The sequence below is a fragment of the Puma concolor genome, chromosome C1 (assembly GCF_028749965.1).
Source record: "Puma concolor isolate L17-30 chromosome C1, mPumCon1.1.hap2, whole genome shotgun sequence".
Lineage (NCBI taxonomy): Eukaryota > Metazoa > Chordata > Mammalia > Carnivora > Felidae > Puma > Puma concolor.
In genome coordinates this window covers 68,847,495-68,863,499 of record NC_141674.1, presented here as the reverse complement: position 1 = coordinate 68,863,499, position 16,005 = coordinate 68,847,495, and the positions used below count along the sequence as shown (strand labels likewise).

The window sequence follows — 16,005 nt, the reverse complement described above, 5'->3', positions numbered from 1 at the left end:
CCCTCTCACATTTCCGTATCCTCCTCATATCTCCTTTTTTTTTAAGTTTTTATTTATTTATTTTGAAAGTGAGAGAGAGATTGAGAGAGTGTGTGCATGAGCAGGGGAGGGGTAGAGAGAGAGGGAGAGAGAGAATCCCAAGCAGACTGCACACTGTCAGCAAAGAACCCCATGCAGGGCTTGAACTCACGAACCGTGGAATCATGACCTGAGCCAAAACCAAGAACCAACTGAGCCACCTAGACGCCCCTCATGTTTCCTTTTTTTAAATGTCATCACCAATATTTGAAATCTCAAAGTCAAGTATGACCACTTTCCTGTTCATTTCCACGATAATTTGTAAAACCCTGTCAATACTTCCTCTGAGATATTGTTGCCATTTCTACCTTCTTTTTCATCCATCCTATAGATTACTCTGATAGCCTCATAAATGATCTTTAGACTCTTCTGCATCCAAACCACTTTGTATGTTGCTGCCAGAAAAATCTCCTTGAAACAGAGGGGTTTTTTTTCCTGTTAATATACATTTCCTTATCTAAGTGCAATTGCTTCAGTCATTTGCTTTGCTAATATTTTTCTTTTCCTGCAGAAGAAATCTCTCCCTTGTTGGTGCCTCTATATCATTAAGTATTCTAGTCAAACAGGTTTGTCTTCTCATTTGATAGTGAGCTCCATACGTAAAGGGCCTGTTATGTCTGTCTTTAAATCTCCTACATACATTGCAGTGACTGACAGAAAGTAGACCCTGAAAAAGTCTTTGATTGGAGGGTTGGGTTTAGTATCATTATTTTATTTAAAAACCTTCAACATTCCCTCTTTGTTACACGCTACAAACTCTTTTCCCTGGTCAACAAGACCCTTAGATTTGGGGTCTGGGAAAGCTTGGCAAGAGGATAACAGAAGGCAGGGAAAGAGGCCCAGACAGAAAGGAAATTGAGACAAGCGGCTAGTGGCTGGCTGGAAGTGTTCTGAGACAATGTTTGTATTGTTCCTTTGCCTCCTGAGTGCTACCTGGTCCTTGGGGGCCCAGACATCCACATACCACAACCAGCAATCTCTCCAGGAATCTCAGAATGCTCCGTGCCCCTGTTATCCCACACCCAGGCCTGCCACTCCCAGGGGATGCCCTGTGTCCATTGGCAGCTGCTCAATGACTGATGCGCTGTGCTTCTGTCTTCTGGCAGGAAAACTGGAACAGCCAGCTGAGCCTAAGAAGGCACTTGCCCTGAAATGTTAATGGTAATTCCAGACCATCAAGCAGAGAGCTAGACCATTGGGGCCCTCTCTCTCTTTGCCACGTGATACACGAGTACTGTATTAAACATAGGTTTTTAGAAGTCGCTGCCCTAATTTTAGTGCCTGAACCCAGGAGGGTGAGCCAACAGGAATGTGGGTTATGTAGGTAAAAAGTGCTATGATAAAGGGAGACCTAGGCAGCCCCATACAGATTTTTTTTTCTCCTCTGTTAAATAAATTCATTGACTGTCACCAGCAAGGATGCAGGAGAGCAGAGGGAAAGGGAAGCCCCAGAGAGATGGTATGTTTCTCCCCAAAGACTAAGCTCTTTTGCACATAAATTGTCTCCCCTACTTTATGTGCAGGTATCTTGCCCAAAGTTCCCCTCTCATTGTGGAATACAAGAGTGCTACACTGTAAACAGCCATTGTAAGTGTACTGATATTGGAGAATGTAAACTTATAGACTAATCACAAGTCCAGTCCCATTACTCACTTTACCTTGGGGTGAGTTAACGTGAAGCTTTTACAATGACCCATTCCCATGTCTCCATTGTCTTTCGTTTCCTCACCTAATTTCATTGTCAATTATTTTGCTCTACCTTTTTTTTTTTTTTTTTTTTTCCAGTAAGAAAGTAAAGTCATTGTCACGTCCATCCTTTCCTATGCCTTCTTAGGGGATGATCTCACTAATGTCTTCACTAGATCAGAGGCATCTGGCACATAGTCTCCCAATCTCCTTCACCTCCACCATCGGTCACCATCTTCTTTTCCTCTTTTTCTTGGAGTGAGATTTTTTTTGCTTTGTTTTGTTTTGTTTTGTTTTGTTTTGTTTTGTTTTTTAAATCTCTATAGGTAGCATAAGAACCTGGACTCTGCCCAGTTCCTGCCCCATTAAGGACACATTTCCCCTTGTACTTTCTTTTTTTTTTTTTTTCCAACGTTTTTATTTATTTATGGGACAGACAGAGACAGAGCATGAACGGGGGAGGGGCAGAGAGAGAGGGAGACACAGAATCGGAAACAGGCTCCAGGCTCCAAGCCATCAGCCCAGAGCCCGACGCGGGGCTCGAACTCACGGACCGTGAGATCGTGACCTGGCTGAAGTCGGACGCTTAACCGACTGCGCCACCCAGGCGCCCCTCCCCTTGTACTTTCAATGTTTCCTGTTCCACCAGCTCTTTTTTCCCCCAGCAAGTATGGTCAAATCTCCACTTCCTAAAGAAATGTTCTTGCCTTACTTCTTTCTTTTCACTTTTTGAATAAAAATTCCACACATACTCTAATTCTAGTTATTATCACCTTCATTCTTCTCATGCCCTTGAAGTACATATTCTGCACCTATGAATCTGTGGAAACAGTTCTTGTTGATCTAACCATTGCTGAATCATTAGCTGCTGGAAGCCTATCTATGGTTCTCACTGTGCAATAATCAGCACAGTAGACCATTCTGAATCACGCTGGTGCGTTGTGCTTTCTGTACTAGGTCGCAAGCTTTCTTGATGAGTGTTACAAGCTAGAGCTTCCTCATATTTCCTGAACACCTTTCATTTCCATAGTAAATCTTTTTTCTTCTCTACACATTTATTCTCCTTCCTTCCTACCCCATAAATTACTTACATTGCCCATGAATATAGGTCTTTTCATATGTTATCACAACCCCACACTAGAAGTCATTTTCTGAAGACAACATCCTCTAAGATTTGTTTTCTTTTGCTCTCCTTGGTAAAGATATCAATATATCCACATCCCAAATACATACACAGTAAAATCTTGGATTGCGAGTAACTTGTTCTACAAGTGTTCTACAAGATAAGCAAACATTTCTAACAAATTTTAACTTGATAAATGAGTGATGTCTTGCAATATGAGTAGTACATGATGCTAAACATCACATGATCACAACTGAGCCAATTGTTCTTAAAATTCGCTTTGATATATGAGTGCTTTGGATGATAAGCATGTTTCTGGAACTACTTATGCTTGCAAACCAAGGTTTTACTGTACATTTAATATTTTGGTGCCAGCAGATAGAATTTTCTGAATGCATACATATTTTGGAAGTTTATTTTTGGCTTATTATTTTTTTCCTTTCTGATTGTGGGTATCTGATTTTTGCTTTCTGATTGTGGGCATCTGATCATGATGGAGTTTTGAGGAAAAGGTGTTTGAGCTCAGGGTATTTGGAATTCATAGTCCGTAAAAACTGCTGTTTCCAAATTACCATGGATACATCATGGAGATACCCTTGGATTCTTGCGCTACTGGATTTTCTCCTTCCTTTCTTCCTTGCGTATTTTTTATATGTAAGATGAGAGGTTTATGACCTCGCTGAAAGTGAAGTGGGGGTCCCAGTCTTGTGTGTGAATATTTTTACTCTCACCTTTTTTCATCATACATAGCTGTAGGAAGTCTTTGGCAGTGGGGTATTTGAACAGACTTTTTAGGAAGGGAGGAAGGGTCATACTGATGAACACTCTAGTCTGTGTTCCCCAGCATGTCATATACTGATTTGACTGCTTACTTTTGGCCAGATGAAATGGCATGAATTGTCCTATATCCATTCATGCGCTGTGTCCAACTTTCTTCTTTGAAAAATGACTATTCTCACAGATGTAGACTTTCAGAAAGGATATTGACAGCCTTCCTCTTCAATCTATTGTTATACAGATAGACTTTGGGACTTGCCTGATAGACTGTTTGGCATAGTCTTCACAGTGTCCATTCAGCCCTGGGGGCAGAGGCAGCTCCCTTTATCTTACACAATAGGGTCAAAGAAAAGTCACAGAGGGAGTTAGTCTCCCAGAAAGGCCATGAGAACTGTGTTTATGGAAAGCCATTGACTCAGGTTTCAGCAATGTGGGCTTCTCCAAGGTAATAACTGCTAATAGCATATATTTCCCAGGGAAACTGAGTTAGGTTCCTTTGTACAACTCCTGAGAGAAGAGAGATGGCAAATGCCGGGACTATCTTGCTTGTCTATCTTGCTTACTGTTGTATATCCTCTGCTTCATGATGTCTGACAGAAAGAGGTGCTCCATAAATATTTGTAGAATTGAAAGGCATGAAATATTGCCAAGGAAATAGGTAGCATCCGTAGTAGTACTAGGTTTTATGGAACTTTGGCAAATTCCTTATTTTCTTACACTATTTTCTTTTTATTTTTTTAACGTTTATTCATTTTTGAGAGAGAAAGGTACAGAACGTGAGAGGGGGAGGGGCAAAAAGAGAGGCAGACACAGAATCTGAAGCAGGATCTAGGCTCTAGGCCATCAGCACAGAGCCCGATACGGGGCTCGAACCCACGAACCGCAAGATCATGACCTAAGCCAAAGTCGAACGTTTAACTGACTGAGCCACCCAGGCGCCCCTCTTATACTATTTTTTTAAAGAAAGTATCACATATTCCTGAGGTTGTGATTTAAGAGGATTTTTCCCTGAGGCATTGTCAGGGAAGTTGGGAATTTGGTTGAAATTGATCTCTGCTAAAAGATTCAGTGGTCAGATTGGAAAAATCTCACCTCAGTCCATTTTAGGGTTAGCTGCTTTCCTAAAGAAAGCAGTCCTTGACCTGAAGCCCGTAGCCCTAGCTGAAGCTGGCCAGAAGATAGTAGATACTAGCAGACAAGTAGATAATTCTACTGTGACCATTGTTTTATTCCTTCTGGGATTTAATTATAAATTTACCTTTTCTGAGTATAGCTTCACCAATTATGAAAAATGTCCATTTTGGATAATTACATAAATGTGAAATAGAACCTGTAACGGGTATAATAGTTACGAATCGACATTATAGCAATGTTCAGTGTACCGGCAGTTTTTTTAAAAAACCCCAAACATTTTATTTTAATCAAGAAGAAAACAAGGTATGTCACAGATGAAAATGACACACATATTTTTGTGCTTATTATTTAAAGAAAGGAGAAACATCTGAAATCTGTTTGCTAACTACAGTATAATACAAATTAGCCTGCAGGCACTGTGTGCGCTCTACCCTGTCTGCTTGCCAGCCCTGCTTAGTCCCAACGTATTAATGAGCAAGTGCAAGTATTTGAACAATCAGCATTTCCGCATTTGCATGCAAACTCTCATGCTGTGTAATTATACACAGAGCTGGCACTCAAATTAATTAAAGCTGATTTCTCTGTAACTGCAAACTGGTCATATCCTCAGCTCTGCCTTCCTATGAAGTCATCACTCTACATTCAACGTGACACTTCTGTCCCTGGCATTCTTAGTAATGCTAATGTTCGACAACTGTGAATCCGGCAATATTTTAGATTGCAGCTGACAATGGCTGGGTGTTCTTGTGCTTTTCCTCTCCTCCCTATTTTTCTCCCTTCTGGTATAAAGATAAAGAACAGCTTTTGAACGCTTGCTTTGTAATTATCTCAAATAATAATGCAAACAAATTACATATATTGTTTCAGTTGGTTCCCTCCCTCTTTTATGACTCCACCCACTTGATTAGTGCTTACAAACAATTCATCAAACTTAAAAAATGTGTTTGTTTGATACTAGCACACAATTAGTTTTGATGGTTTTTGTCTTAATTTTGAAAAGGCTTTAACAAATGGTGTTTTATTTTAATAGATAAGGATCTCATAATTCAGGATCAGGAAGATTAGAAGAGAAAGAAGCAGGAATGACTGCTAGATTTGATTAAGACTTTTTGAATCCTCATCAAACACAGCAGTATTGCAATGGAGACTATTATTTGCCAAAGAGATCCATAAACGTTAACTTCTAGGGCAGAGGCTTTCCTCAGCTCTTCCGTAATAAAACCGTCACCCTCTGGTTTCTCAGTTCCTCTGAAGGAACTGTATCTGTGACAATTCCCTTGAAAAGACATCCTTAGAGCAATTAAGATATCATTATGATTCTCTTTTCATAAATTTAAATCTCTGAATACAGGTGGCTACTAAAAAGCATTGTCATGTAGGGCCCCGGGAGATGAGCTGCTTTGACACATTCCTCTGAAATCACTCCTTAACACTCAACCAACCACTGCTCACCATCGTCCTCATTTCTCTGTATCCCATTAGCCAGAAACTGCACAGTTAACTATAGCAGGGGCTGGATGTCTCTTTTTTAGAGCAGGCACCAAACAGTTCTATCTCTCAAGTTCAAGACCCTGAAATACACTGCCAAGAAGATTGCCCCAGTAATCTACATTTGAACGGGAAGATGGAGCAGGGAAACCCTTTATAATCAATCTCTAGTGATCAAACCAAGAGATAATTGCCCTTACCTTATCAGTTGTACTTCTGGGTCCACACAGAACCTCAGTTAGCAAGCTCCCTTCAAATTCCAGTTGGCGTACAAGTGAGGAAGGAGTATTGAGTTTTTCCCGGAGAGGCTTCTGGGGAGATCACAGTCACTATTATTGTGATCCGAAGCCTGCCCTTCTGTCTCGTCATGAATTTCCTACGCAGACAGGTGTCATATTGGCATGAATTTCGTTGCCAAGTGCAGTTTAAGAGGTGGGCGTGGCTGTGATCATGTAGCCAGTTCCACCTGTCCCTAAACCCTCATAACCTCCATTGCTTTCAAAATTTCGCTCAGGTACCCAGTGACTTCATGAGTTACCCACGCACTGGGTTCGACTAACAGAGGTGTGGGAACAGTATCGAGTTAAGCAGCATCGTCATTGTAGTACACAATGCTCATTGCTACTGGCAAATACCTATTTGCTGAATCAGGATTGGGCTGCACTGAGCAGGACGAGGCAGTTCTACTGCTTTCTGTTTGTGTCCTTTTTAGAAACCATCCTCTTCTCATTAACCATGGAACAAAAATAGATTTGTTTTCATGTTCATTCCCTAAAATATAGCTTTTATAAGCATAGAGAATTACTATATTTTAACCTTTTTTTTTTTGAAAGCAAGCACTTGGAAAACAAAAGGCAAAGGAAATTGGGGTTCCCCAAACAATTAAAATGAACATGACTGAATATGTTGTAACTTTTTGCTCTTAAACTTTCTGATAGCAAATCAAATACATCTGGTAGTTATGATTCTTTTAGTTCTTCTTATGGGAGAACGATAATAGGAGAAATGTTCTGTAAACTTCTTAAGAAAAGGGGATCTTTCGCAAATTAGGGACTAGTAGACAGTTGGTACTCAATTTTTTTTTATTAATGGTGGTATTTAAAAAAGTTGATAGACTATATGTCTCTTTATAGGTATATGTATAAATGGAATTCAAGTTTGCAAGTGGTAAGATAAGATTTTTGAAACGTGCCAAATTATTTGTTTTATTAATCATTGTAAGTACAACATGATCAGAACAAAGTTTAGAAAATAATGGAGCTAAATACATGTAAATGGCGTGTCTTTGACTTACATTTTCTACCCATTTTATCAATGTACTCTGGAAGTGGTGGGATATTAATTTTTTCACTGACATTTAAATCAAGCAAACTCTTCTTTTTTGAAGGGGAAGGGGGTTGATGTAAACTCAAATATCAAAGTTTGGCCCGATATCCTACCCAAAGCAAAAATTCCTTATATAATATTGTCTTTTCCTCAACTTGCCCAACAGCTAGCACAAAACTGACATGTACATAATGATATTGAATAGAGTTTTGCTAAGTAAATATTTAGTCGTACATTTAGAAGTGTGTATATGGACACTGTAAGTGATGTAACTAACCTGCAGATTCTTGAGGAGTTCCTTTTTATACAGGGCTTATACAAGGTTTACATATGAATGTGAATGGTAACATTTTCTAAATACAATTAAATTAAATGATTTTGAAGAGAATGCATTACTAAGTCTAAGACAATCCATTCTGATTTTAGATAGAGATCTTCCTCATTTTTGACCAATATCTCCCTGAATTGTCTATTCTTTGGTATGATTTTTTTCTGAAGCCTCATGAAACTTTGAGGATAAATTTAATCTCTATTCCACATGAAAGTTATTCAACTATTTGAAAAATGGCTATCATTTTTCCCTAAGTCTACTCTTTTTTCAGTCTGAACATTCCTTTAATCATTCTAATATGAGATGGCTTTTAAGGTTTCTCACCATATTGGATAGATTCCAGTTTGTCCATGTCTCTTCTAAATGTGGCAGCAGAACTGAATGCATTACTTGAGAAGTGGTCTAATTATGCAAAGTACGTGGGTACTGATGCCTGCCTTGTTCTGTACTCTATTTCTAATAATTTAGAGTTTTATGAAGGCAGGAAATGCACTCTGAGGAGAGGTTGGTATCATTAGCATATTGTTAGTTGTTGAACTTTTACAAAACTAAAATGTCTAAATATTTTTCACACCAAATTCTGTCTGGTCCAGTCTCTTGCAACGTGTTCTTTGCATGGAAATAGTGGACTTTATATTCATCAATATTAGAGCTCATTTTTGGTACTGGCCCATTGTTGTAATTATTTGTGGCATTTTGAATCCTGATTTTGTTATCCAATGTCTTAGTTACCATATTTTATTTTGTATCATTCTTGGAAAGCTGTGTGGCTATTATGGGTCAGGCACTATGTCAGGCTGTGACAGTACCCAAAGCCATGAGCCAGGGTCACTTTCCTGAAAAAGCTCACAGCATAGCCAGGGGACTGTCAATATAATTATTATGCCTTCCATGTTTTCTTTCAAATCACTGGCCTAAATAAATAAATAAATAAATAAATAAATAAATAAATAAGTGATAGTACAATTCTCAGAGATCTATTTTTAGATTGACTCAATTGACTCAATCATGCTTAGCTAATGAGAATAAAATATAATATCTATCATTTTTATTGAGTACTTATTTAAAGATAGGTAAAAAGCATTTCATATACATTATGTCATTTAAGAAGCACATCATCTTTGTGGCACAGATAGTTTTAATCCTTCATTACAGTTGACGATAATAAGGTTCAGGACGTTTATGCAATTTGCCCAAATTTACATAGCTGATAGATTTCAGTTTGAACCACCAAAGCTCTGACTCCAAAATTCATTCCTAATCACTCTTAAAGAGTTAATGCTGCCATTTTTGGAAACTTTTTTTTTTTTTAATTTTTTTTTCAACGTTTTTTATTTATTTTTGGGACAGAGAGAGACAGAGCATGAACGGGGGAGGGGCAGAGAGAGACGGAGACACAGAATCGGAAACAGGCTCCAGGCTCCGAGCCATCAGCCCAGAGCCGACGCGGGGCTCGAACTCACAGACCGCGAGATCGTGACCTGGCTGAAGTCGGACGCTTAACCGACTGCGCCACCCAGGCGCCCCTGGAAACTTTTTAACTATACTGTAAAGTAGCTTCAACTTATCTTCTAGGAATATATGAGTCTTTTGATTAAAAGACTTGCCAAAATTAAGTTATCCTTTTTTTTTTTCAAGGGTAAAAGTAATTTAGTTTACCTAGGGCTACTTTGTTCTTAGTGAACTCATAATGATCCTTAACAGTCGCTAACATTTTCTCAAAATGTTCATTTTTACTTTAATAATTTTGTCCAAATTTTGCTAGGGACTGATGTCAAAATCGTTGGTTTCCCGTTCTCAGAACTTTTCTTTCCTCTGAGATAAAATCAGATTACCATAGACTCATCTTCAGTTTTCTTTTGTTTGTTTATTTATTTTTAATAATTTATATATATTTTTGTTTCTTTTAAGTGTATTTATTTCTTTTGAAAGAGACAGAGAGAGAGAGAGAGAGAGAGCACGAGTATGATCAGGGAAGGGGTGGAGAGAGAGAGAGAGAGAGAGAGAGAGAGAGAGAGAATCCCAAGCAGACTCTGCACTGTGAGGATAAAGCCCAATGTGGGGCTCAAACCCACAAACCATGAGATCATGATCTGAGCCAAACTCAAGAGTTGGACACTGAACTGACTGAGCCACCCAGGCATTTGTATTTTTTTTAATGTTTATTTATTTATTTATTTTGAGAGAGAGAGACAGAGAGTGTGTGTGTGTGTGTGTGTGTGTGTGTGTGTGTGCATATGTGCATGCGCAGGGGTGGAGAGGCAGAGAGAGAGGTGGAGAGAGAGTACCAAGTGGGCTCAGCACTGTTAGTGCAGAGCCACACTTGGAACGTGATCTCATCATGACCTGAGCTGAAATCAAGAGTCTGATGTTTAACTGACTGAGCCACCCAGGTGCCGCCTCATCTTCAGTTTTCTTGATTCCGCCTCATTCTCCAAATACCTCAGAAATAATTGGCAGAGATTCCATGAACACATGTGAAGTTCTTTCTATCCTGAGGACACCAAAACATATGTATGTAGCTATCTGCTTCAGATTCCTGGGATTCATTTCCTGTAATGTGAGTTATTGAAAGTAAAGATTGAATTGTTCTGCACCCAGTTTTACACATAGAACACACTTTTTAACATATTTTTTTAAAAAATCAACATAATGGAGAGGAAAAGAAGCCTTATAATCTTGTTTTATAAAAAAGAAAGAAGACCACTATTACTTGCCTTTTTGGCAGGAGCAACACTTCTATCACACATGAATGGTTCTTTTGTTAAGGGAAAAAAAAACAACAGATAAATCTGGATGAGACGCTCAAGTTGAGAAAGTCAAGGTCCTTCTGGGCATAGCCTGATGGGCAACACTGGATAAAGGGAAGGCTCGATTTCTCTATAATAAATAATGAACAATGTATCAGTCTGGGACATAAGCCTTGGACATGAGAAGAAGGGAAAAGATACGAAAAGGGCAATGGTGCCAGGTGCTGCCCAAGAGCATGGCAGAGGGCCTGGAACACAACAGAGGAACACAGACAGGGAAGCAATTCTGAAGCTGCTCTCACGCAAATCTCAAACTTCCCTGTGCTAGCCCAAGAGGTGATATGGAAACGATAATACAGGACAGGGTACTTTGCTTCCAGGTAGGAGATCATCCCAATTTTGTAAAATAAAAAATGCCTTTGAAAGAGGGAAGAGCTTCTATTTGGTAATGTTTATTATTTCAGTTTGAGTGGATATTAGAAGATAATAAAGCCCTGATCTCTTATAATATTCTACCGATATAACTTTCCTTAATTGTACTTTTATTACACTGTGTTTTTTTTTTTTTTCATGTTTATTTTTGAGAAAGCACGCACACACTAGCAGGGGAGGGGCAAAGAGAGAAGGGGAGAGAGAATCTGAAGTGGACTCTGCACTGACAGCAGTGAGCCAGAGAGCCAGATATAGGGCTCGAACTCCTGAATCATAAGATCATGACCTGAGCTGAAGGAGGTCACTTAACCAACTGAGCCACCGAGGCATCCCATTATTACACTGTATTTTTAAAAGCTGAATTAATTCTTTTATAGAATAGTATATATTTTTTACTACATAGAAAGGCCTAAGATTATTTCTGGTAGGTAAGCACAGAATGAAAGGAAAGTATGTTATCAAGAGAATGTAGATGGGGCGCCTGGGTGGCTCCTGTTGGCTAAGCATCCAACTCTTGATTTTTGCTCAGGCCATGATCTCATGGTTCCTGAGATCCAGCTGCGCATCAGGCTCTGTGCTGACAGTGCGGAGCCTGCTTGGGATTCTCTCTCTCCTTCTCTCTCTGCCCTCCCCTGCTTGTGTACTCGTGCGCTCTCTCTCTCTCTCTCTCTCTCAAAATAAATAAAAATAAATAAACCTAGGGGCACCTGAGTGGCTCAGTCAGTTAAGTGTCTGGCTTAGGCTCAGGTCATGATCTTGCAGTTTGTGGGTTTGAGCTCGGCATCAGGCTCTACCAGAGCTGACAGCTCAGAGCCTAGAGTCTGCTTTGGATTCTGTGTCTCCCCCTCTCCCTGCCCCTCCCATGCTCATGCTCTGTCTCTCTCTGTCTCTCAATGATAGGTAAATGTTAAAAAAAAATTTTTTTAATAAAAAAAAAACTAAAAAAAAGAAAATGTTGAGCCCTCCAATGTGAAAAACCTTTTAAATGTTATTTTACTCTATCTAGACAAGACTCAAGCCTCAGTTTAATCTGAATTAAATGGGAATAACCAAAGAATTGGGAGGAAATAAAGGCTTTTTACGACAGTTTTTTTCTCAGAAGAACATTGTGTGTGTACATTTACATGTTATTTTAATATTCGTAAAATATTCTTAATAAAATAATATGTTTAATAATAATTCTGATGGGGAGTATAAAATAATTAATATACTATATTACGAAAAAAGATGTATAGATATATGTGTGGGTATGTAACAAAGAAAAAGAAAGACTCGCAATTTTTAATCAGTTTGAAAGTAAAAATTTGTTGCTGAGAATGTATCTCTTTGGAAATAGGCAGTATTGGAGGCATCAGCACAGTAGTATTATGCTAATGCATTACAGCTGGAAGATGAACCTTGCTGAAAAATTCAAGAAACTGAATACTGAACAGTTAGTTGCAGAAGGGCAATTATGAGACCTGGTCTGGTTTCATTAACTAAGATGAGTGAGAATAAAATGTAAAACTGAAACATAAATGATGCAAGGCATATTAGATATTAGATTTCTTTTTTTGTTTTAATTATCTAAGTTTTCATTAATAAGAGCTTTGAAATATATGATCTTTTTTTTGATGCTGGCTATTTCAAAGCAATGTATTATATGGGCTTATACTGTATCACATTCTAATAATTCTAATAGCTAACTTTTTTATTACCATGTGCCAGGTATTGTGCTAAACATTTTACATACGTTATCTCACTTATTGCCACGATTTATAAAGTAGGTAACATTATCATCTCCTTTTAAAAGAGGGAGCAACTGGGGCGCCTGGGTGGCGCAGTCGGTTAAGCGTCCGACTTCAGCCAGGTCACGGTCTCACGGTCCGTGAGTTCGAGCCCCGCATCGGGCTCTAGGCTGATGGCTCAGAGCTTGGAGCCTGTTTCCGATTCTGTGTCTCCCTCTCTCTCTGCCCCTCGCCCCTTCATGCTCTGTCTCTCTCTGTCCCCAAAATAAATAAACGTTGAAATAAAAGAGGGAGCAACTGAAGCACAGAGATGTTAAGCAACTTGTCCGAGGTCACATTTTTAGCAAGTAATTGAACCAGACCTGAAACTCTAGTAGTGTGTGGAGACTGTATACTGTATATTTATTCTGCATCTACTGTGCACTTTCTTTATGTACCCGCTATGTTCTTAAGTGTTTTTCATATGCTGTATATCTTCATGAAGGAAAAGTCCATCTTCCCAAATTATTTCGTAATACTAACCAGTCCTTAATATCCTATTCAAAGTGAATGCAAAATATACTGTATCTGTTGGGGTGCAGCTCAAGGATCAACTTATTTATGGATTTTGTTGATTTCATTGACTGCTGTCTCCTTTGTATCCCCTATACCCTGTTCAGATGCCTGTATACACCCATAAGATCCACGGCTCTTATTTACTTACATATCTACTTATCTGCAGGGCCTAGCTTGGTGTTGAAAACACAATAGCTGTTAAAAAATATCTGTGTAATGAATCAATAACTGGGGCTAGCCCTTATCTCTTCTGCATTATTTTTCGACACATAATTTTCCCTGCCAGGCACCAATTTGTCTCCTGCTGGGGGAAAGCAGAATACTGCCTTCTCCACAGTTTGAATTAATGTTTTCCCCGTTTACTAAAGTGGTAAGGAAACATGAGTTACTCTGCTCAAGCAAGGAGCGTTCTTGATAAATATATTAAAAATACTGAATCGACAAGCTTTATGTTGGCCCGCCTCGAAGAGAGGTGGCCCAAATTCGAACACAGTGCGTGTGACAGATGTGGCTCAATATCATTCTTCCCAAAATCTTTATTATTAAGTGAACGGAGCCACAGTTGAAACAGAGAAGGAAACTGTAATGTTTTCACCGCAACATAGACCTGGGAAGAAGAGGAAGTCAAGTGTGGACTAGTGCATTGGCATACTACTACTCTTTCCTTTTTTAATCTACTCATCGGATGCTTAGTGAATAAATGAGAAGCTGAATAAATAATGAGATGGAGAGAGGTGGGAAGCTGCGGGTGGGCTCTGAGATGGCCGTAGAGAACAGAGAACAGGAGATCTTTGGGTGGAACACTAGAATAAAGGAAGGAGAGGGAGAGTGGCAAGCAGGCAGTATGAAAAACATAAGGAAGAGCACCAACCACATGGGGTCGTGGGGGCACCTGGCCTCTTGCGTAAGTGTGAGAAGTTCAGTGGAACAGAAGGTTCTCGGAGTAGAGGAGAGAAGGTGGCGGTGGCCAGACAGTCCCGGTGTGAACATTTTGTGATTTAAAAAATGCAGCAGTAGAGCTGCACTTGAGGCCTCCCTCCGTCATGGCTTCAAGACATGGCCTTATAAAAGTTTTTCTACATTATGGGTGCAAAAATCAAACGCCTAGAAAGGCCTGGTGAGTAAAGCTGAAGGAGTAAGGAGACTGGAAATAAGGCAACAGGAAATAGTGTACTATGTTGTCATGGAGCACATGGACCCAGGATTGTTCAGTGGTGGCAGAACTCTCAACTATCCTAGATAAGCCAGGTACCGGTTTTTTTAATGTGAAATCTCTGATTTTGGAAGTATGGACAACTAATTTAATGTTTTATTAAATATTATACTGGCAAAAACAATGCCTGTTACCACTCTACAACCCCTGATTTAAATTTCCTATTCTATGAAATGAGTTAATAATACTTGCTCTATATTCTTCAAAAGATGATGAGAAAGGTCAAATCACCTTGCAGATAAATACTTGGAAAATTATAATGTGCTATAGCAATGAAAATATCATATTATTATGATGATGATGATGCCACCAATTCTCATTTTCCTAACAAGCCAATTTGTGTCTCGCTTACTCTTCCCCATCTTTATTTTAACCTAAGAGTAATCTACAAGGGAGCATGGCACACCAGGCCACCATAGCCTGGCATCAAAGGAGTGGATCCAACACTGTGGACTGCTGGGTGAAGATTGGTGAGTACCTGGGTCGTCCCACCTGATCCAAGTTAATGGAGTATCAGCTCTTCCTTCAGCAGTAGGGAGAGTATAATAAACACTTTTAAAATATGTCCTGGGGCACCTGGGTGGCTCAGTCAGTTAAGCCTCTGACTTCGGTTCAGGTCATGAGCTCATGGTTCCTGAGTTCGAGCCCTCTTTGCTGTCAGCACAGAGCCCTCTTTGGATCCTGTCCCTCTCTCTCTCTCTCTCTCTCTCTCTCTCTCTCTCTCTCTCTCTCCCCCCTCCCCCACTTGTGCACATGCGTACTCCCTCTCTTCCTCTCTCTCAAAAATAAATAAACATTAAAAAAACAGAAAAATAAAATATGTCCTTCAATTTGATTACAATACCTATATGCAAGCCATTTCGTCTCAGCCTATATAACTCTGGATAATCAAAAATCTAAAAAAAGAAAAGTAAGAGTAGACATTACCCACACATATTGGTATGAGCTATCAAAATATTCTCTATTTTTAGGGGCGCCTGGGTGGCGCAGTTGGTTAAGCGTCCGACTTCAGCCAGGTCAGGATCTCGCGGTCCGTGAGTTCGAGCCCCGCGTCGGGCTCTGGGCTGATGGCTCAGAGCCTGGAGCCTGTTTCCGATTCTGTGTCTCCCTCTCTCTCTGTCCTCCCCCGTTCATGCTCTGTCTCTCTCTGTCCCAAAAATAAATAAACGTTGAAAAAAAAAATTAAAAAAAAAAATTTCTCTATTTTTAAATTATTATTTCTTTTCTACAAAGTAGAGATCCTCATGTACTTACAGAGTTTTTGGCCAAAGTTTTGTTTATCCTTACCCAACTTGTAGGCTAAAAAATAAATAAATAAAAACCAAGCAGGGCTGGTACCAATAAATGCTAAAGACGGATCCTAGAACTAAAGATAACACTCAGAT

General features: G+C 39.4%; 1 protein-coding gene across 2 annotated transcripts in view; it reads right to left on the bottom strand.

Moving 5' to 3' along the window:
* ADGRL2 (adhesion G protein-coupled receptor L2) overlaps nt 1-16,005 on the bottom strand; it is a 631,707-nt gene that overhangs the window by 273,459 nt on the left and 342,243 nt on the right. The window contains exon 1 of one of the 2 annotated variants that reach the window (XM_086717376.1): nt 6,487-6,637. The exons of the other annotated variant lie outside the window; for it this stretch is intronic. The gene's annotated coding sequence lies outside the window, so the exon portion shown is untranslated. Of the gene's footprint in view, nt 1-6,486; nt 6,638-16,005 lie in introns of those variants that run through there. 2 annotated transcript variants of the gene reach the window in all.